The sequence below is a fragment of the Meleagris gallopavo genome, chromosome 2 (genome assembly GCF_905368555.1).
Source record: "Meleagris gallopavo chromosome 2, MGAL_WU_HG_1.1, whole genome shotgun sequence".
Lineage (NCBI taxonomy): Eukaryota > Metazoa > Chordata > Aves > Galliformes > Phasianidae > Meleagris > Meleagris gallopavo.
This window is the reverse complement of record NC_139405.1, coordinates 108719709-108739497: the sequence shown is the minus strand read 5'-3', so window position 1 is coordinate 108739497 and position 19789 is coordinate 108719709. Positions and strand designations below refer to the sequence as shown.

Sequence of the window (19789 nt, the reverse complement as noted above, 5' to 3'; positions counted from 1 at the left end):
GAATCCCAGTGGTAGCAAGAAACAATAAGTTTACTCCTGGCCTAATGGGGAGCTATCTGGCCAAGCAACAATCTGCGGGCATCAAGCTGTGCCTCTCTGCAGTACTCACATTTCCCACTGGATTTTGTACAGTGTAGACAGGATAATGAACACCTCAAGACCAAGGTCAACTTTGTAAGTCATGGAGTTTCCAGTTCAGCCACTCATTTCCTATTTGTGTAGCTAAGAGGTGTAATTTTCCAGTTATGCTAGTTAAACGTGAGAGATCTGTAAGCTTTCCACACCTCTGAAAATTAGGCCAATTATCTAGATACCATAAGGGAAATGGCTGACTTAAGGTCTCATCTCAGAATGGGAATAGATGTAGTAATTATCTGAGGTTTTACATTGCATATGTTCTTCTCACTATGTTAACCACAGCAGTCAAACTACTACCAAGACAAGCAGAGATATTAAACCACCTGATAATGGATTACATTTTGTGATCCTCCTTTTTTATTTTTATTGCTTCAAGTGAACTGTAACAAAGCATGGGTAAAAGGTAACTTCTGCCATATCTTTAAGATCATATAATGGCTCCAAGTGAAAGAATGTATAAACATCCTTTGTCACAATGCCTCTCAACATTGGCCTGCAAATGCTATTAAAACACCCTAATTCTCAATTGTGACTTTCTCAAGATTCTGTGTTGGGACTGAAATTTTCCATTTATGTTTTTGGTTCACAACTAATTTTATTTTAAAATTAACAAATAAACAAATAAAAAAAAAACAACAAAAAAAGCAGGGTGAGATGGTTTGCCATTTCCAAGAAGGCTAAGTTAGTTTCTGACGTTGAATTCTGGTCATTTCCTTTGATTTCTAATGGCAGCCTCCCATTTTACAGCCAGCTGGCTGCTGTGGGTGAGATGAGATTTTTGCAATCCCTGTGAGAACCTGCCCAGGGTTGGCAAAGTTTCAGGCTTTGAAAAACAGCAATTCACAGTTCAAGGCACTGGGCTTCCCTCTGCCCAGCGATGCCATCAGCTCATGTGGCACAACTGTGAGGGCGATGCAGAGGATGGCCTGCAAGGCTGCCAGGATCATCCCTCTTCTGGGAATGTCCACTTTTCCAAGCAATCTTCTTAAATACCTGGAAAAGAATAACTGTTAACTATAGGAAAACACAAAGGCTTTCTTACACCAGATTTAATACACCAGATTTAAGAGTGCTTTGTGTTTCTTCAGTTTGGCTTCTTGTGCCCAAGTGGTGTTCACGTAGATTTGAATGACTTGGTTGCTTTCTGTGTCTCCCACTGACCCCCACCTCGTTCTGCTCATTGAGGTTCTGCCTTGGGAACTCACTCTTTGGACAAAGCGATATTCTTTTGAGTATTGCGTTCAAAGCCTGGAAAGCACAAGAAAAGAATGGAGAATGAAGGTTGCAGGAACAGTGAGAATGATCTCTTGATTAAATTCTTTGAATTGGATTCTCTTTTATCTTGCTGACTGTTAAGCCCTTCTTGTCACTGATACCAAACTTTTCCCACAAGCTATTAACATTTTTCATTTTCTAGATATCTGATAAGATTGTACACTCTGATTTGCAAAAACGTTGATCATTCTTGACTTCAGCTGAACTCTGTGTGCAAACTCAGGTCATGAATTTCATAATGTGTCCTCCCAAATCTCGTGTTTGGTGTTGTAGGCTCCCTGTTCCTTGTCTCCTCTACAGACCAACAGGAGTGAAAGGTTGAGGGAACTGGGCTTGTTCAGCTTGGAGAAGAGAAGGCTGCAGGGAGACCTCAGTGTGGCCTTCCAGTACTTGAAGGGAGCGGATAAACAGGAGGGGGAACGGCTGTTTGTGAGGGTGGGTGGTGATAGGACAAGGGGAATGGTTTTAAAGTGAGCCAAGGGAGGTTTAGGTTGGATGTGAGGAGGAAGTTTTTCATGCAGAGGGTGGTGAGGCACTGGAACAGGTTGCCCAAGGAGGCTGTGGATGCTCCATCCCTGCAGGCATTCAAGGCCAGGCTGGATGTGGCTCTGGGCAGCCTGGGCTGCTGGTTGGCGACCTGCACACAGCAGGGGGTTGGGACTGGGTGAGCGCTGTGGGCCTTTGCAACCCAGGCCATACTATGATTCCATGATGCTACAAATGGTCGCACTCACCGTTCTGGGAAGGGTGATGGGTGAATGTTTGTGAAGCTCTCAGATCCTGCAGTGGTGAGCCCCACAAGGGAAGCCAGAAGGAAATTAATAATTCTGTCTGCAGAATGAGATTTGTACCATAAATAAGACCTGGGGTCACACTTCAGATAATAAGCAGAGAACAAAGTATTGAATTAGGAGAGCACCATCCATTCCGAATGAGGTGGAGGAAAATGTGCTAGATGTACCTTTAATTAAAGTCTTATATAATTCATACACACACGGGGAATGATTTAAGGTTCATATTTGAGTTACGAATTGATTTGCAACCTTAATAATATTCTTTTAAAACAGTGTGTAGGCGGCACGTATGTTTGTTATAGCCTGCCAGCCAGGGAATTCAGGAAGAGAAGGAAGCTTGGATCTTTCAGCCCCTGGTCATTTCTGATGGATAATTCACTACCTGCACATCCTTCCTGGAAGCTGCTACATGTATGTTACTGATGGCTTATGAAAACAAAACAAAACCAGAAGGATGTAATGCAATATTTATTTAAAATCTCTGTTTTGGGAAATCACTGAATCATGTCTGTCTTGAGGCATTGTGGTTCTTTTTTTCTAAATACTTCTTACTGAGGATATTTTGCTGTAAAACAACTGGTCTTAGGGCTGCCCATTGCAGGGCCAGGGCAGAGTTGTTGGAAAAGCAGCTCTCAGCCTTTCAAAATTAGAAATTCTTTGGTAAAACACCGTCTATTTTCTTTAAGATCAAAACTCAAATCTTATTTATAGACATGGGAAAATTATTTCAAGGGATTTTAAAACCTTGTCATGTGCAGACTGGTGTGGAATACTGAAATTATGACAGCAATCACCTGGAGTCTATCACAGCATTTGCTTCAACCCAGCTGAATCCTCCATGCTGATCCCATTTCCAGCTGACACAATGGAAACAGAAAATTGATGCTGCACTGTGAAGTTGGCACACAGAGAAGATTTCCTGGCTAGAAATGGCAGGGTCCAAGTTTGGGGAGCACTGTAGGGGTTTGGGACAGTGATGTTAAGCATAAGGTTCAGGAATTAACCACTGGGGCCATGTGAGGACAGGGATGAAGAAAGTAGACGAAGAAACCCTGACTCGAAGCGTTAATGCCCCACATGTGTGTGATGTGGGGGAATGTGTCAGGCACACATGGCCACAGTGGGATAGCTCAAAATGAGGACATTCGGTCAACAGCTAATAACATGTGTTTCTGTCTGCAATTTGTTTATATCACATTATGGAATCTTGTTAGTGCCAAGTCACCATGGTGGTATAGACAGAAGTTGGGGCAGCGCATTTGCATGGGTGCAGCAGAGAAGTGAATGTTGCTTGCACCAACGCTTCTAATTAACAGCTGTACATTCAGATGAGTAAAATCTATAAGAGGTATAAATCAAGAGCACCTCTAATGTAACGAACTGGAAGCCACTGGAGTGAAACACGTTTTCACTACTTGCAGACAACCAGTGATATTTTTCGGAAATGCTGATGCCTCTATCAAGCGCCTACATCTGTTTTATGAATGTGTGAAGCTAGTGCAAAGCATCAGGCCTCTGCAGAAGTCACTGAAATCAGGATTTGATCCTGTGACCTCTGATTTTAAGCAAATGTTAATTTGCTGCACGTTGAAGGTAACATTCCTTCTTCAATGGCACAGCTGAGAACCTTGATTGTGTGATGGAAGATATAAGCAGTCAGAAGGCACTTGGGTGAGTGGAAGAAGCTGATTTCTCACCTGAAGCAAAGCTCTCCCAAAAACCAAGAGTCTGAGCCTCCAGTTTTCTGAAGGAGGTGAAAAAATATCTTCCCTCTTTGTCCGCTCATTCCTGTTTCTTCTCTCCTCCTTTACCATGCCCTTATTTTCCTTACAGTAAATAAAAAGACAAGGTTGCCTTCCTGGACCTCCCAGGAGAGTTAAAAAAACGCTACAAGTGCCGCCAGAAGGGCTGTAAGTGTGTCTCTCCCTTGGCTTTAATTAGAAGAAAGAGCTGTGCGACTGAGTGTGAGCTTAAAGCAATCCAATAGCCTGTGCCACGACAAAGTCTAACGTGCCAGTTTGCATCTGAAAACGAGAAGGGATGTGGGCAACACCTTAGCTGTCAAAAAAGAATAGCCAGTGAAGGCCATAAATAATATCTGTTCTACTGCCAGTTCATCAGTTCTGATTTAGCCAGCCAACGCAACAAAAGCTTAATGCAAAAATGTACTGCAACCTTCTTCCACCCCTCCCTCCCTCTCCTGCTCTCCCTCTCCCTCTCTCTCTCTCTCTCTGGGATTGGCTTATTTAAAAACTATATTTCTGCCTAGGCATTCAAAAATGCTGAATGCCTCAAGCAAACTAGTAGAATAAGCATGTTTCTCTACTGCTTCTTGGCAGGGCCCGCCGCCTGAGTCCTGCTTTAAATTAAAGCACATGTGGCTTGAGTTTAGCATTATCATGAAAATGAAATTACCACTTTAGAAAAGTCAAGTTATTTTGGAAGTGAAAACTGCAGGTCAGAGCCCACCAAAATTCCAAAATCTTGCTCAAAAAATGTCTTGCTGAAGTTTCAGAGCTGCTGCCGTGGACAGTGCATCGCTTTGGGTCCTGATTTATAGCCTTCTCCTGCACGATTTCATACGTTTGTTACTCACTCTTGGGAAAACCTTGCAGACCTCAGCGCTTTGTTACTGGCTCCTCTGCAGCTCCTCCCCTGGAAAGGGGAGACAAATAAATCTATCTGAAATCAGTTACTTCGACCAGAGGCTCATCCCATTGTTTTGAAGTCCATTTGAAAACTGCGCTGGTAAACACAACAAAGCCACGATGCAGTGCTGCTCTTGGCCCAACTAAATCCTCTCTGTGCAATGGTGTTAATATTCTTGCTGCAGCCCGGGGCTGTGCAGAGCACAGAGCAGAGCTTGCTCCCAGCTCAGCATCGGTTCTCCCATAGTTTTATTCAAGTCCAGAGGTTTCAGTGGGTGGTGAATCTTATCTGTTGCACTAACATGGTGGTTTGAAGGACGTTTGTGTTTCATATTTGTGTGTGCGCGCAAACTTGTGTATTTCTTGTTTGGTTACTTAATACATACATTAACTACATATTTTTCTTTCCTTCTGGTCTTGCTACCATTCAAAACTAGATAAGTCAGGCCAAAAACGAAAACAGATATACATGTCAAGTTTCACTCCTCTTAAGATCATGAGAGAAGTGGATATTGGTTTGTCACATCATGGTAGTAATGAAACCATGTATAAGATACCACTTGTCAGAATCTGAACTGCATTGAGTGCAGTGGTTGTTAAAGGAATATTGTCAGATGGGCTTGATTCTTTTACACCACAGCACTGATTTGAATCCACAGCATTCATCTGAGAGTCCTGATGGAATTGGCTGATGCAGTCATCAAGCAACTCTTCGTGATATTTGAAAAGTCGTGGCAGTCAGGCAAAGTCCCCGGTGACTGGAAAAAGTCATTGTGGCATCCAGTTTGAAGAAAGGTAGAAAGGATGATCCAGGGAACTACTGACCTGTCAGCCTCAGCCTCACCTCTGTGCCAGAAAAGATCATGGAGCAGATCCTCCTGGAATCTGTGCTAAGGTACATGGAAAAGACTAAGATGATATGGGTCAACCAGCATGATTGAAATCTGGTGGAATCTCGTGATATCTGGTGAAATCCAGATGTCACCTATCTGGGTTTCAGTAAGGCCTCTGTCACAATCTCCTACAACATATTTCTCTCCAAATTGGAAAGACATATATGGTGGACTGTTTGATGGATGAAGAACTGGTTGTGAGATCATACCCTGAGAGAGGAGGCCAGTGCCTCAATGTTTGGAGGGAGATTAGTGACAAGTGGTGTTCCTCAGGAGTCAGTGGTGGGATCAGCAATGGCATCAACAGTGAGGTTGAGCGCATCTTCAGCAGTTTACAGATGACACCAAGCTGTGTGGGGTGGTCAACACTTACAGGGGACACAATGCCTATTGGAGGGACCTAGACAGACTGAGCAGTGGGCTCAGATGAACCTCATGAGGTTCAACAAATCCAAGTGTAAGATCTGTACCTGGGTCAAGGCAATCCTCACTATCCATACAAGCTGAGGACGTGAAAGAATTGAATGCAGCCCTGCTGAAAAAGACCTGGAGGTGTGGTGGATGGCAGCTGGACATGAGCCAGCAATGTGCTCTCGCAGCCCAGAAAGCCAACTGTATCCTGAGCTGCATCAAAAGCAGCGTGGTCAGCAGGGTGAGGGAGGTGATCCTACCCCTCTACTCTGTGCTGATGAGATCTCACCTTGAGTACTGTATCCAGATGTGGAGTCCTCAGTACAGGAGAGACAAGGACCTGTTGGAGGGTGTACAGAGGAGGGCCACAAAAATGATCCAAGGAATGGAACACCTCCTTGCAGGGCAGGCTGAGAGAGCTGTTCAGCCTGGAGAAGGAAAGGCTCGTGGGAGACCAGAGAATGGCCTTTCATTGTCTAAAGAGGGGCTATAAGAAAGAAGAGGACAAACTCTCCAGCAGAGTCTGTTGTGACAGGACAAGGGGAAGTGGTTTCAAACTAAAGGAGGGGAGATTTAGATTAGATGTAAGGAAGAAGAATGATGAGGCACTGGCACAAGTTGCTCAGAAAGGTGGTGATACCTCATCCCTGGAGACAGTCAAGATCAGGCTGGACAGAGCTCTGAGCATCTGATGGGCCAATAGGTGTCCTTGTTCATTGCAGGGGAGTTGAACTAGACGGTCTTCAAGGGTCCCTTTCAACTCAAACCATTCTATGATTGAATGATTTTATTTTACTCCAGTTCCATTGACTTCAGTGGAGTAAAGCCAATCTCTGGGAGAGTTGGGTGGGACGAGGAGTCAACCCTCAGCATGCCAAACTGAAGTTGGAGTGACCATTATGTTGTATAATCCTGTGGAAACACATATGATGACTGTGCAAATGGACCTGGTGATCTGACTAAGTCAAGCCACAATAACTCACCCTGCTCCCTACACACGCAGTCATGCACACTCATACACATGGAGAAAAAAACTATGTCTGGAAGAAAATAATTCTTCAGCCAACAGCTTGAGACAGTTGGAAGAACAGGGGAATTGTGGGTGCCAAGAAAATTTTCCCCAAGCTAAGAATTACTAATACTGTCTTTTCTTGCCTGTTGAGTTTTGCCAGAATGAATGGAATTAGTGGTGAAATGACTACTAATTTTCAGCAAATGTGGGTCAAGTCTTCATCCTTTTCATTAGCATTGAGGAATCCATTAGTAGGTGAATACCCTAACTGTAAGCCTGCCCATGCACCAGCCAAAGAATTAAGGTTTTGCCAAACCGTTGCTGTTATTTTGTAGGTAATCAAGGGCAGAACCTGAGTCCAAGTGACTCTGCATTGGACTGTGAGATACTACCACTGGTGATATCACCAGCTAGTGATGTGTTTCTCCTGCAGCCAAAGGGCTAATCATTAAGCTCCTGTAGGCCTACTCTCCTTCCAGACATAATCCTTTTTTCTCCTACCTACATCTCTTTTAGAAAGATTTTCCATAAGAGCAGTCATGATCAAGTTTTCCAAACCAGCACAACGAGCAGAAGGGAGACTTTATTTCTACAAAGAAATATAGGGCAAGAGAGTTTGATCTGGCATGGAATCTCAAGCCCTGAAGATGAGGAGAAAGGGCTTTCAAGAAAAGTTAAAGAGTGAAATTCATGGATGATGGCAGCTTAGGAATAGGGTACAGGACTTCAAAGAAGGGAAGGGGCAGATCTGCAGCAAGAAGAGCTGAAAAGGGAGTGACCCAAATCAGAGGGCCTAGGGAAAAATGTTGATTGTCAAGTATATGTTAGTGGGTATAGCAACCACCTTACACTCAAATGAATTGTGTCTGTATTTCATTTTGACCTGCTCTCATGAAAGAACACCTCTCAAGTTTGGAGGGGATGAACAGGTGGGGGATTCAGAAAAGAGACAATGCAGGCAGGGTGAGGGTTGGCAGGGAGTGAGGGTACCTGTAGGTACCTGTGAAAGGACTGGCGGCTTTTCTTTGTGAATAGGAGAACTCACGAAGCACTCTCTGTTATGTGGGGCAACAAGAATCAGTAGAAGGTAAGGAAAGATTAGAGAGTCATGATATGGAGTTCCCCCATCTCTCTTCATGGGCACTTTTAAGCAAACTTGAATTTGTGCACAGGACCTGCTACCCCAATGTGTCTCCAGCCCCACACATTCCATGTGTCTGCATTTGCTCTCACCAGTTGAACATACTGGATAGACATTAAGTATTTTTCCAACGCAGTGGTTAGTTGGAGATAGATGTTACAGGCTTCTTATTGCCAACCAACACAGTGCTCCTATCCAAAACACACAGAAAGTGGCCACCCCTGCTCAGGTGAACTTCTAATCAATTTCTCCTGCAATAAGCAAACGTAAAGGTATTAGGTAAGGAAGAGGCTTACATTCCATATAGCAAATAGCCAGATAGAGCTTGCTAGCAAGGCACCAGGCCCTAGAGTATAAAGCAGAAGATATCTGCTTTATGGCCTGTTGATCTTATTTGTTGAAAACTCTGCAGATTTGTTCAATTAATCTCAACAAAAAGAAAGGCAGATCAGGAAAGGTAAAGACAACTGATAGAAGGTTGTAGAATTGTGAGTCTTACAGAGAAAGAAAATAGGTTTTCTGTTTTATAGAAGATGGGAAGTAGAAAACACCACGTGAAGTCATTAGGCTGCAGGCTTGCAATAAAAAGTATTTTTTCATCAAAATATCATTAATCTGGGGAACTCACTGCAGGCTCGTACGGAAGATATTAATGGAGTTAAAATGAGATTAAAAATCCAGGGGCAATGGGTCTATCAGTTACTTTGGAATGTGGTGAACAGGCTGCAGCCTTTACTTCAAAAAAAGCCCCTCTGAATGGGCTGTAGGATGATGAGTGCATATTCCAGCAGGAGTCTGTCTGTTTCCACTCTTATTATCAGCTTCACCATTGTTCTATATCAGGGATTCCCCTTAAATATAATTACCCATAGCTTAGAGCACTCAGTGTTAGTGTGGAAAGCTCTACATTTGAATCCTCTCGCTGGCTTTCAATTCAGGCTTTTAGTTTTTTTGTTCTCTTAAGAGTGCTGTGTACCTGCTGAGCCATACTCTTCCCTGATTACATCTACAGCACCATTTTAGCTCATGCCTCAAACTTGCAATCAAACTTGAACTCCCTGATCATCTGTGCCAGTGTCAGGCTCATGCACTGACTCATGGCTGCAGTGAGTCAGAGGTTCAGGAGCAGGAATCATGGAATCATGGAATCATAGAATGGTTTGGAATGGAAGCATCCTTTAAAATCACCCAGTTCCAACCCCCTGCTGTAGGCAGGGACACCTCCCTCTAGTCCAGGTTGCTCACAGCCCCATCCAGCCTGGCCTTGAGTGCTGCCAGGGAGGGGGCATCCACAGCCTCACTGGGTAATCTGTTCCAGTGTCTTACTACCTTCATAGTGAAGAATTTCTTCCTGATATATATAGTCTAAATCTACTTTCTTCCAGTTTAGCACCACTTCCCCTTGTCCTTTTGCTTATGCCCTTATAAACAGTCCCTCTCCAGCTTTCCTGTAAGCCTCTTTCAGGTACTGGAAGGAAGCTAGGAAGGAGATGATCTTGTCTACTAAGAACACTTACTTACTAGTTATAGCCCCACATACCATTGTGGTAGCAGTGGTGATGAGAAGACGGTTGGACTAGATGATCTTATAGGTCGTTTCCAACCTTGTGATTCTGTGATTCTATGATTCTATGATATATACAGGGCTTTTTGACTGTAATACAGTGGCATATAAAATACAGATAGTAAACCTTTGTATTATATATTATTTATTAATTATAGTAGAGATCTGAAAAGGAGGGAGAAAAATTTGGCAGATGAAGAGTGACAAATTCTATGTCCAACAATTGTGTAGAACTTTTCCACAGTGGAGGGCGAGGTTTCAGCTTTGGAATTGCACACAGTGGAAAATGGCAGTAGACCCTACAGCCACACTGAGGGGCCTTATGCCCAGCCTTACCTTTCTCCCACGCTGACCTGAGTCACACTTAGAGGCGCCATAAAGCTCCAAGAAGGCCATAACTCTGAGGACAATCCTTTCTCCCACAGATGGGATGTGGGGTTGGTGTTGGCTCCTCTGAGAAATCTGTAAATCAGACAAAGTCATCCACTGTTGAGATCCAGTTCTTCGCCTGCCATGTGAACCCAGTACAGATCCCAGAGGCTTTGGAATTATGGTAGAGGATATCTGTTAGGATGAGATTGAGATTCAGATGAAGATATATCAGTCAGATGAGAATTGGCAAGCTGATCTCTACATTTCAGTTATAACTGTTGGAGATCTAGCTGGCATAGTCAGTGAAGGCTAAAGAGCAATTCAACTTCAAATACACAGGTCTTGACCTGTTAACTGACTCCCATCCTGGCTCTTACATTTCTGAAGGAAATATAAGTTTTTTTACATTACCTTAAAACACCAAGGATCTTGAGGATCTAAATTTTGGCAACAGACATTGAAAATTTCCTACGGAGGCTCCTTAATATAACCCTTAGACTTTCCTCATTTTAACAAGGTGACAGTATTACTTCCTTTTCTTTATGGGATGTAGCAAAGATAAATAAATACAGAAACTTTTTTTTTTTTTTAAAGCTTTCAAACACTGTAGTTTAGAGCATTTGTCTTACATAGATGCTTGTTAAGTAGGAATAGAGATGCTTGGAAAAGAAACTAATGTAGAAATCCAGCTCTGAAAGAGAAGTTAGCTTGACTAGGCTATGAAGTAGACATTGGCAGTGGATGATATACATCCCATCCAAAGATACAAAACAGAACGATGCTCAGTTTCCCATTGCACATAGTAAGACACACCCACATACTCCAAGGTGATTATTCTCACCTAGAGGAAAGGAATTATTCTTCCATTTTTATTACCAAGTTTCCTCCCAAAGCTCTCTTGTTCCCAATGAGAACAATGTAGAAACAAACATCAGTTTTAACTGAAAAAGAAAAGAAATATGTATTTCTGTTATCATTTTTATGTATGTCTCAGAATCCCACTGCCCCATCGTCATACTTATTGTGTAACTGTGAGAAAGAAATATATGTTTAAAGACTCTAATATCTCCTATTTATTTAATGTCCTACTACCATTTAAGTAAGTCATTTGATGGCTCTGCTTTTCACGATTGGTTAAGCTATTTAACATACTTTATTGCTTCTGTGATTTATTGTCCGATGAGAACACTCAAGAAAGTCTGAGAATCTCTTTGGGGTTTATTGAGATGGTACATATTTTATGCTGATTTCAAATAAATCAGTGTCTATTACAGCATTAAAAATGGGAGCATTGGAAAGAACATTGGGGAGAACTATTCCCGGAGCATTGTATTCTGCTTCATGAATAAAGCATGAGGGCTTCATTAACATGGAAGTATGTGCATGTGAACCTTTAGGTCTCTATTAATCATTTTGGTGACTAATACTCGGCGCTCAATGATTCCCATAAGCTTCTCTAAGAGGAACCATAATATACACACTGTGTGAGATGGCTCCCCAAAAGAATGTGTAAAATTAATGTCTCAGATAGCCTAAGTGTAAGAATCTCTTGACAGATAGTTGTGCAGCACATGCTTCTCTGTTCCACTCACAGCATTTCAAACAAGGCAACTGTAGAACAGGGCAGAGTATTCCCAATCCTCATCTTTTTCAGCTGGTACCTTGGTCATTCATCACCATTCTGTGGTTCACATCCTTCTGTTGTTGATTTAGGAAGAACAGGACTGAATTCTCTGTGAATTAGGAAAAACCTGATGTAAATCTATTGATCCAGAACTTCACGCTATGCAAGTGTGAAGTGCAGCGTGCAAGAACACCTGTAGGCAAAGTTAAGGTTTCAACAAGATGCCCCTCTGTTGTTCTTTACTAAGGGTTCAGGCTGGCAGCGATGAAGACACTGAGAGAAGCCTGAGGGCTAGCAAGAAGGGACCTTGGGGCAGTTAGCTGATGGAGCAGGAGTACAGGTGGTGTTTTTCTCCATCCCCTCAGTGGCAGAAAGGCATACTGAGAGGAGCAGGAAAACTCATCTCAGAAACACATGAATCCCAGTAAACTACTGAGTAAGCCACCACCATGGAGTGGTTTATTTGATGCCTGGCCTGATGACTGCAGATGGGTCTCACCTGTCTTAAAGAGGGGAAACGGAGCCTAGCCCAGGAGCTGGAAGGCTCATTGAGAGGGTTTTAAACTAGGAATGAAGGGGGAATGAGATAAAACAAGGCTTGCTAGATTTGAGCCTGGGGAAATGATTGAGGGTGAGGCAAAAGGCTCAGCTGAGGTGCATCTACACCAATGCACACAGCATGAGCAATAGGAGGGGCTGCACTTGTGTGCCCTCACCAGAGAAAGTACAGGGGATGATCACTTCTTTGCTCCCACTGGCAATGCAATTTCTGATACAAGCCAGGATGCCACTGGCCTTCTTGGCCACCTGGGCACACGGCTGGCTCATATTTAGCTGAATGTCGATCAACACCTCCAGGTCCATTTCCTCCACACAGTCTTCTATCTCTTCCACCCCAAGCCTGTAGCATTGCTTGGGGTTGTTGTGGCCAAAGCACAGGACCCAACATTTGGTCTTGTTGAACCTCATCCCATTGGCCTCAGCCTAGCAATCCAGCCTGTCCAGATCCCTCTGTTAGGATCTATCTACCCCCAGGCAGAATGACACTTCTTCCCAGCTTGGGAAGCTGCGAGGGGTCTGGAGCACAAGTCATGGGAAGTGGCTGAGGGATCTGGGGTTGTTCAGTCTGGAGAAGAGGAGGCTCAGGGGAGACCTCATTGCTCTCTATAACAACCTGAAAGGAGGTTGTGTCAAGGTAGGGGTTGGCCTCTTCTCCTGCATAACAGGGATAGGACAAGAGGGAATGGCCTCAAGTTGTGTCAGAGAGGTTCAGTTTGGATATTAGGAAAAATTTCCTCTCTAAAAGAATGGTTGCGTACTGGAATGGGCTGTGCAGGGGAGTGGTGGAGTCACTTTCCCTGGAGATGTTTAAGGACGGTCTAGATCTTGTACCAAGGGACATGATTTAGTGGGGAAATATTGGCAGTAGGTGGATGGTTGGACTGGATGACCAAGATTCAATCACCAACCTTGGTGATGCTATGTTTCTAAGATTAAGTCATGACTTTTTAGGCAATGATCAGGGAGTTGTGAGGTCTCCACTGGGCACTATCCTGAAGCTGGAGTAAAATAAGTTTCCCTGAAGCTGTGATTTATACTTAATAAGGGTGGGGGTAGCAGATAAAGAAGCGCTCCCTAGGTGTTTTCTACAGTGGTCATTCTCAGAAGAGACCAAGATGGACATGGCAGTGTTCATGATAGTGCTGAAACATCTTTTAAGATGACTTTTGCAATCTCTTCCAGCCTTGTTCATTGCAAATTTAATGTACCTAACTTCCTGGACTGACATCTGTGGAAATCTCTTGTCAAGAGATATTTTCTAATTTTGTCAGGTTCTGGCTTACTCCACACATGTAATAATGCTGACACTGTTACACTTAACATAATTCCACCTGGACTTTATCACAGAATCATAGAATCCTTAGAGATGGAAGGAATCTCTGAGGGCTATCCAGTCCAGCTTCCAAATATCTTTAGTTTGTTAATGAGAATAACAAGTGAAACAGAATTGCTTACGAAACACTTCTTCATTTTTCTCCAATCAAGAAGACTTGTTTTCGTATTTTGAAAGTATACTAGGTTGGTTTATTCTTGGCAAATCCTTACTGGCTGCTGCTCATCCCCTTAGTATTTTCCATGTATAATAATTTGTTCACTTGCTCATTCCAGAACTTTTCTGAGAAGAAAATGTAAGCTGACCGACCTGTGTTTCCCTGGCTTCTCATTTCTCATCGTTCTGAAATGGGCACTATTTCCAATATCAGTTTCACCGTTCTGCCAGAAACTTGTCAAAGATAATTGCAAACATTTGTAAGATTTCTTTACCCTGCTCTTTCAGGCTCTGTCTGCTTGTGCAAGCACTGTGGTGCAATAGGAGTGGATTAGTTGTACGAAACAGTTAGTTCCAACAACCAAATTCTTCGTGTTGGGATTTATCCTCAGACTAGCCCTAGTTTGGTGCCAAGGTTTATGCTTATTAACAATTACTGATTAACACTCTGAAAACATTTATTCCTGTTGAGGTTAATCATAAGCTGGAAATCCAACCAGATCATTACAAATGGAACTGATTAGGAGATCTTCTCTAAAAGTGCATTCCCCATCCAAAGAAAAGGAATGTGAGGCTGCACCCTCAGCACCCTAGACTGATTTATTGGGCTTAACCAATATGCAAATATGTAAATCATGGGGGTACACATTATTACTGATGTTGATCATCCTAAGATGAGGTCTAAACCTTTAAAGAAAACTTTATTGATTGAAAAGGCATTAAGCATATCCATGTTGTTAACAGCATCTGACAATAGCTATTTCCTCTACTGGGTAATACAACAACTTTCCTTGGTTGTCTTCTTCCTACTGTCATATTTACAGAATGATTACTCAATTCACTTGAATTTTCCTGCTACCTTCAATTAATTTTATATTTTATCCTCTCTAATTTTGTTCCTAACACGTTTCAGCTTTTGTCACATACTCATGCTAGTAGTGTGTCCTCATGTCCTCTTCCCAGCTTGAGCTTGAAGTCTACCAGATACTTTTGCCGATCCATCTGCTCCTGTATTTCCTATTGTTCCTCTGCATAGGCTGAGAACTAGAACCAGAGTATGAAACTGGACACAACGATCCCTTAGGAAACCTGTCAGGCCATTATTTACATGATATTTCAATAGCTTTCTATGTGATGCCACAGCAGCAATTCATTAATGTTGTTGGCACACTGCTCCTTGGAGAATCATAATCTCTTCCAGTAAGGCTGTTGCTTACGTGTGCAAGAATGGAAGCAGACCATGAACAATGTCCAAATCTGAACCAAAGGTTATCCAGAATATTTGGGTCATTCAGGAATAAAGTAAGATTGCGAGTATAGCCACAGTGCTTCATAGCAGGTCGTGAATAGACATGAGTGAAGTTTAGCAACTAGTCTGGCCGAGGACTAAAATTTCTGTGAGTCAACACATTGGCTTTTAACCAGAGAGAGTCATGTCTAGCATCTTACAGCAGCTGAAAATTTGCTATAGCACTGGAAGTGTCCAAAATGTTATGCAAAAGCAGAGACTTTTTGCTGTTGTGTTTGGTTTCTTTTCTTTCTTTTCTTCTTTTTTAATCTTTTTTTTCTTTTCTTTTCTTCTTTTTTTTTTTTTTTTTTTTCTGCTCAGAAGTTATTCTGAGGACACAAAGTTCTCATCCAGAATTAGAAGTCATGTCTTGTGTTACAAGAGTATGGGAGAACTGGCAAGACACACAGAGCCCATGAGAACAAACTAACAACACAATGGATTTGCAATATTTAATCAAGTTCTTGGTGATCACAAATCTTGCAACACATTCCAAAACTACTAAAAATGCTATACAGAAACCAGCTGAGCCAATATTTAAAGCCTTTTTAATTTAACAGGACCCATTTTTTATAGTATCCAGGATATGTTTCTGGCTTTCCTACTTGTCACATGATCTCCTGTCCAGATGTGCTGGTGTATATCTAGGAGTGGACCAGCCAAACCGCAGCGCTTTCCTCCTGCTTGTAGCCTGTTACTGCAATTCAGCCATCCTTCTCCCAGCTACAGAAGCACTGCATTAATATGTGGTGTAACAACAATAACACAGGAGGGGATAAAGCTAACCGTAACTTTAACTGTGTATCTAAAAATAATAATAATAACAACGGAGCGACCCCATTCAAAGAGGTTAATTTGCGTGCAGAGTATACAATCCAAATAGGCAGTTGTTTTGGAAACTTTCCCTTTTTTCTCACCTGACGTGGCAGATTTGTGCTGAGGAGATGATTTCCTGCAGCTTTCTCCAGGAAATTAGCCACCCCTTTGTTTGCATCCCACAGACTGTGCTATGCATGCTCAGACAAACCAGTGGGCAGCCCGCTTGGGTCTCCTGTACTCTTGCAGCCGTTTCTCTCAGGGGTCACTCCATGCAGCCTGAGAAGGGAATTCCAGGCTCGTGGGATAATTATTGCCATGGTTAAGTGCTGGCAGCATGCTCAGAATTAGAAAGGAAAGGCCCGAGGGCTGGTTCTTCCCTCCTGTTCACAGGATAACCCCACCGGGCTGACTGCGACCTCCCAAGGCAAGGGCTGCGTCCACACTCCCCCCTGGAAGGGTAATGGGATTCTTATGAATGGCCCCATTAGGAGCCGGGCTGGCTCCATGCCAAAGAAATCAGCGGAGTGGCTTCTGATTTACACTGGGGTAAGCATGAGGGTGCATTAAATCCATAATCCTTGTCCCCACGGCAGCCAGGAACTCAGCAGCTGGATCCTGCCCAGTGCCACAAAACCCTGCCAGTGTCAAACAGCTCTGCTGGCCCCGTCCACGTCCAAAAGCTCTGAGGATGCTGACACAGCAGTACCAGGCAGCACACAAGTTCAGCCAGCTTGGTCCTACGCAGTAACTTCCCCTTCCCATTCCCGTGTGCCCCCACAGCCGCCACCAGCCCAGGACTCTGCACTTCCTCCTGTAGATCGATTCTGCGACTTTGGAAGGTGAAGTGATGGAGAGGTCCAAGTTCTTCCTGCCTGCATTTGCACACCCAGCTTAGGCAGCAGATGAATGTAAATGTCTTAGATACAGCATCAGGCTGATCTACTTAACCTTTTTCTCTTGCTCTTCATCCCCCCCGATTGACCTCCACCAGGAATCCTGAGTTTTCAAGTCCCATTCCCTCCAATCTGAGTACTGACAGTGAAAGATTTATTTATCCATTTTCCCATGAGGAGATGTCACAAAATCTTATTGTTCTTAACAGGGATTTGTTCTAAAGAGAAAAGAAGGAATTAAGAAAAAAAAAGAAAAAGAAAAATCCCCACACCTAGTTTTTCGTGAAATCACTGACATTAAAACACCTCCTGGTTTCCATTTATTCCCTTAATAAAACAACTCTTAAAAGTCTTTCACTCACCGTGCAGCATTAACCTTCAAGCAGGAAGGGGATCAACTGCTTTTATTATTTCAGCAGCGTTTCCTAGTTTGGCTCGGCAGCCAGTGCTAAGAGGGTGTGTGTGTAAATATACATTATAATCACATTACAAATCACTGCCAAGGAGAGCAAACGCAGACCAAAGTATGTCTGCAATCAGAAAAGTGATTGTAGATCCAGACCCTGCAGTGCTGGAGTCAATGGGAAGGTGCTTCCCATCCTCTGTTTGTAGGAACTTCTATGGAAATGGGGCACCTTCGTGGCCAATATGCATCCCTGCCACCATGCTTGCTAGCCCTTCCCATCAATTCAATTATATATATTGGAGCTATACTGATAAAACAAGATTTAATGGTGCACAATAGAATCAGTTATAGAATCAGTCTTGGGAGAGTAAACCAGAACACTCCGTACCTTTGTGAATTACTGATTAGAACATATATTAAGTTCCTAAACTTGAGTCACGATGTCCCCGAGCTCAGAACCATTCACAAACCAGCCACAAGTTGTTCAAGAGCCTTTCTGACAAATAATGTGGTGTCTTCTGGAGGATCAGAATTCAGAGATCTTCCATAACGAATGCTTCAAGTGTATCTGCTCTTATCAGCAGACAGGAGCACCGTGCAGAGAAGAGATGGCATAGCATTGCAACTTGTACCACAGCTCGATGAGTTGGGTAATGGAGCAGCGTGAGCCATGGCAGGAAGGCCACTCAGAGGAAATTTTGCTGGATGGATTGAGAGACATCTCTTGCCATACCATACACACTATCAAAGGATGAAATTTTTCTCCTGATGGAAAGGTTTGGCATAACTTCAAATGGAATTTGCTGATATGCAAAGCGTGAGATTCTGAAAAAGTGAGAATTCATTACTTACACCATCAGCCAGAGCATACTTGGCACACAAACCCTATGAGGGAGGATAAATACTGCTCTGTGTAGGACAAAGCTGAAATGTTACTTGGGAATGGCCAGGATGTTTGTACCTGGAGTCAAGGGTAACATCAACAAAGACACTGCATCAATTTTCTTCTTGGCTTTGCTCGCTTCTACAAACATGAGATAAAGCATCAGATAAGGGCAGTGGGTGAAAGCTACTTGCACAAGGACAAACCCTATCACGAGCTGAACCAGCTCTGCTATTTGCTCAGCTTGAGACACCAGAGAGTTAAAAACAAAGACAATATAACCTCAAGGCACATCAGAATCTACTAGCCTTCCTCATTATTAACTCATTTGCACGTCAGGCACTGGGGCAATCAACAGTCCTTTTAAAGAAAGCTTGTAATGCAAAAAGACATTTTCCAATCCAACTTTCTTTTCAGACTAAAATGTTTTTAACTGTAGTAATCAGTGAGTTATCCATGAACACACAATGTTGTAAACAGTATCTGAGATCACTGTAAGTTAATCCCCAGAGCTAAATGCAACCTTGCGCCCAGACATTTTGTTCCAGATTTCTCTACATAGAACCATGTTGTAGAATCAGTCAACATGGCATGCCCATGGAAGTCCATGCCTATGTTGTACCCAGGCTTCCTGAAACTTATATTAATATTTCAGTTCATCCTGACTTCCTGCATTCTAAATCTATTCATATTGCACTGGGGGTAAAAGGCAGTTAACGCAGAGATGAGAATAGCTGGGATCTGTAGAGCGCTTGTGATTTTGGATGTCACTGAAGATGTTTGTCATTGGGAGCCAATGATGTGCTAAGAGATCTCTGTTGCTACTATTTGACAACTATATCAAAGAAACAGCTAACAATATGATCCTTTCCCTAAAAAAGTGATGGTCCAAAGGGATGTGCCCACGATGGTGTACACATGTGCATTATGGACAGTGTACAGGAAAGAGGGAACACGGAGTTACCTTCCTGAAGTATACCTGACAGTATATTTTAACCAAAATTTAACAAAAGGCTGGAGATGGAAGTGGTTTGTATCGCTTGGGTAAGGGAACGCTGCTTTCTCTGATACTGGAGGAGAGCTCCAACTATGCAGAGGGGGTGGCTGAGCACAGCAGGGCTGGGAGGAAGGCTGAAGCAGAGGAACAGCCAGGGAAATGGCATCAGAGAGAGCCAGGACATTGCTGTCATCTGCAGCTGCTTTGGTGAGATGAGGGGGAGGTTGCTTCCAGGAGAAATTTGGAGCTGCCTTTGGAAGCTCAGAGATGATTTCTTCAGCTGCAACTTTTATTAAGATACCATTCCCCCATAAATCTAGACGAAGTAAGCTTTTACAGCACTAGCAAAGCCACCTCTCACGCTGAAACAAACACTGAGCTGCTCCTCAACCATTTGCTATCCCTTCTCCATCCCTGTTGCTCACTCCCTGCCCCAGCTCCACCCCGGCAGGTCTGGATGATGCTCGCCTCCCTGGGAGCATCTTTCTGATGGTGAGACAGAGAGAGGGGCCTTCTTCCAGCAAAACCACCACCTGCAAACAGCACTTGTGTTAAGGTCATTTTCATTTCCTAGATCCTCC

General features: G+C 43.2%; 1 long non-coding RNA gene across 3 annotated transcripts; it reads right to left on the bottom strand.

Moving 5' to 3' along the window:
* Positions 1-700: 700 nt before the first annotated feature.
* Positions 701-18757, bottom strand: LOC146545136 (uncharacterized). Of its 3 annotated transcripts, none has more exons than XR_014881716.1 (6): positions 17285-18757; positions 11841-11981; positions 11090-11189; positions 10213-10440; positions 1306-6587; positions 701-1131 (listed from the first exon to the last, which is right to left on the bottom strand). It is a non-coding gene; the product is annotated as an uncharacterized LOC146545136 (long non-coding RNA). The 3 variants fall into 3 exon arrangements; XR_014881715.1 differs by having other exon boundaries at positions 701-2244; positions 6449-6587; positions 17285-17740; XR_014881714.1 differs by having other exon boundaries at positions 701-6587; positions 17285-17724.
* Between the last annotated feature and the right edge of the window lie 1032 nt (positions 18758-19789).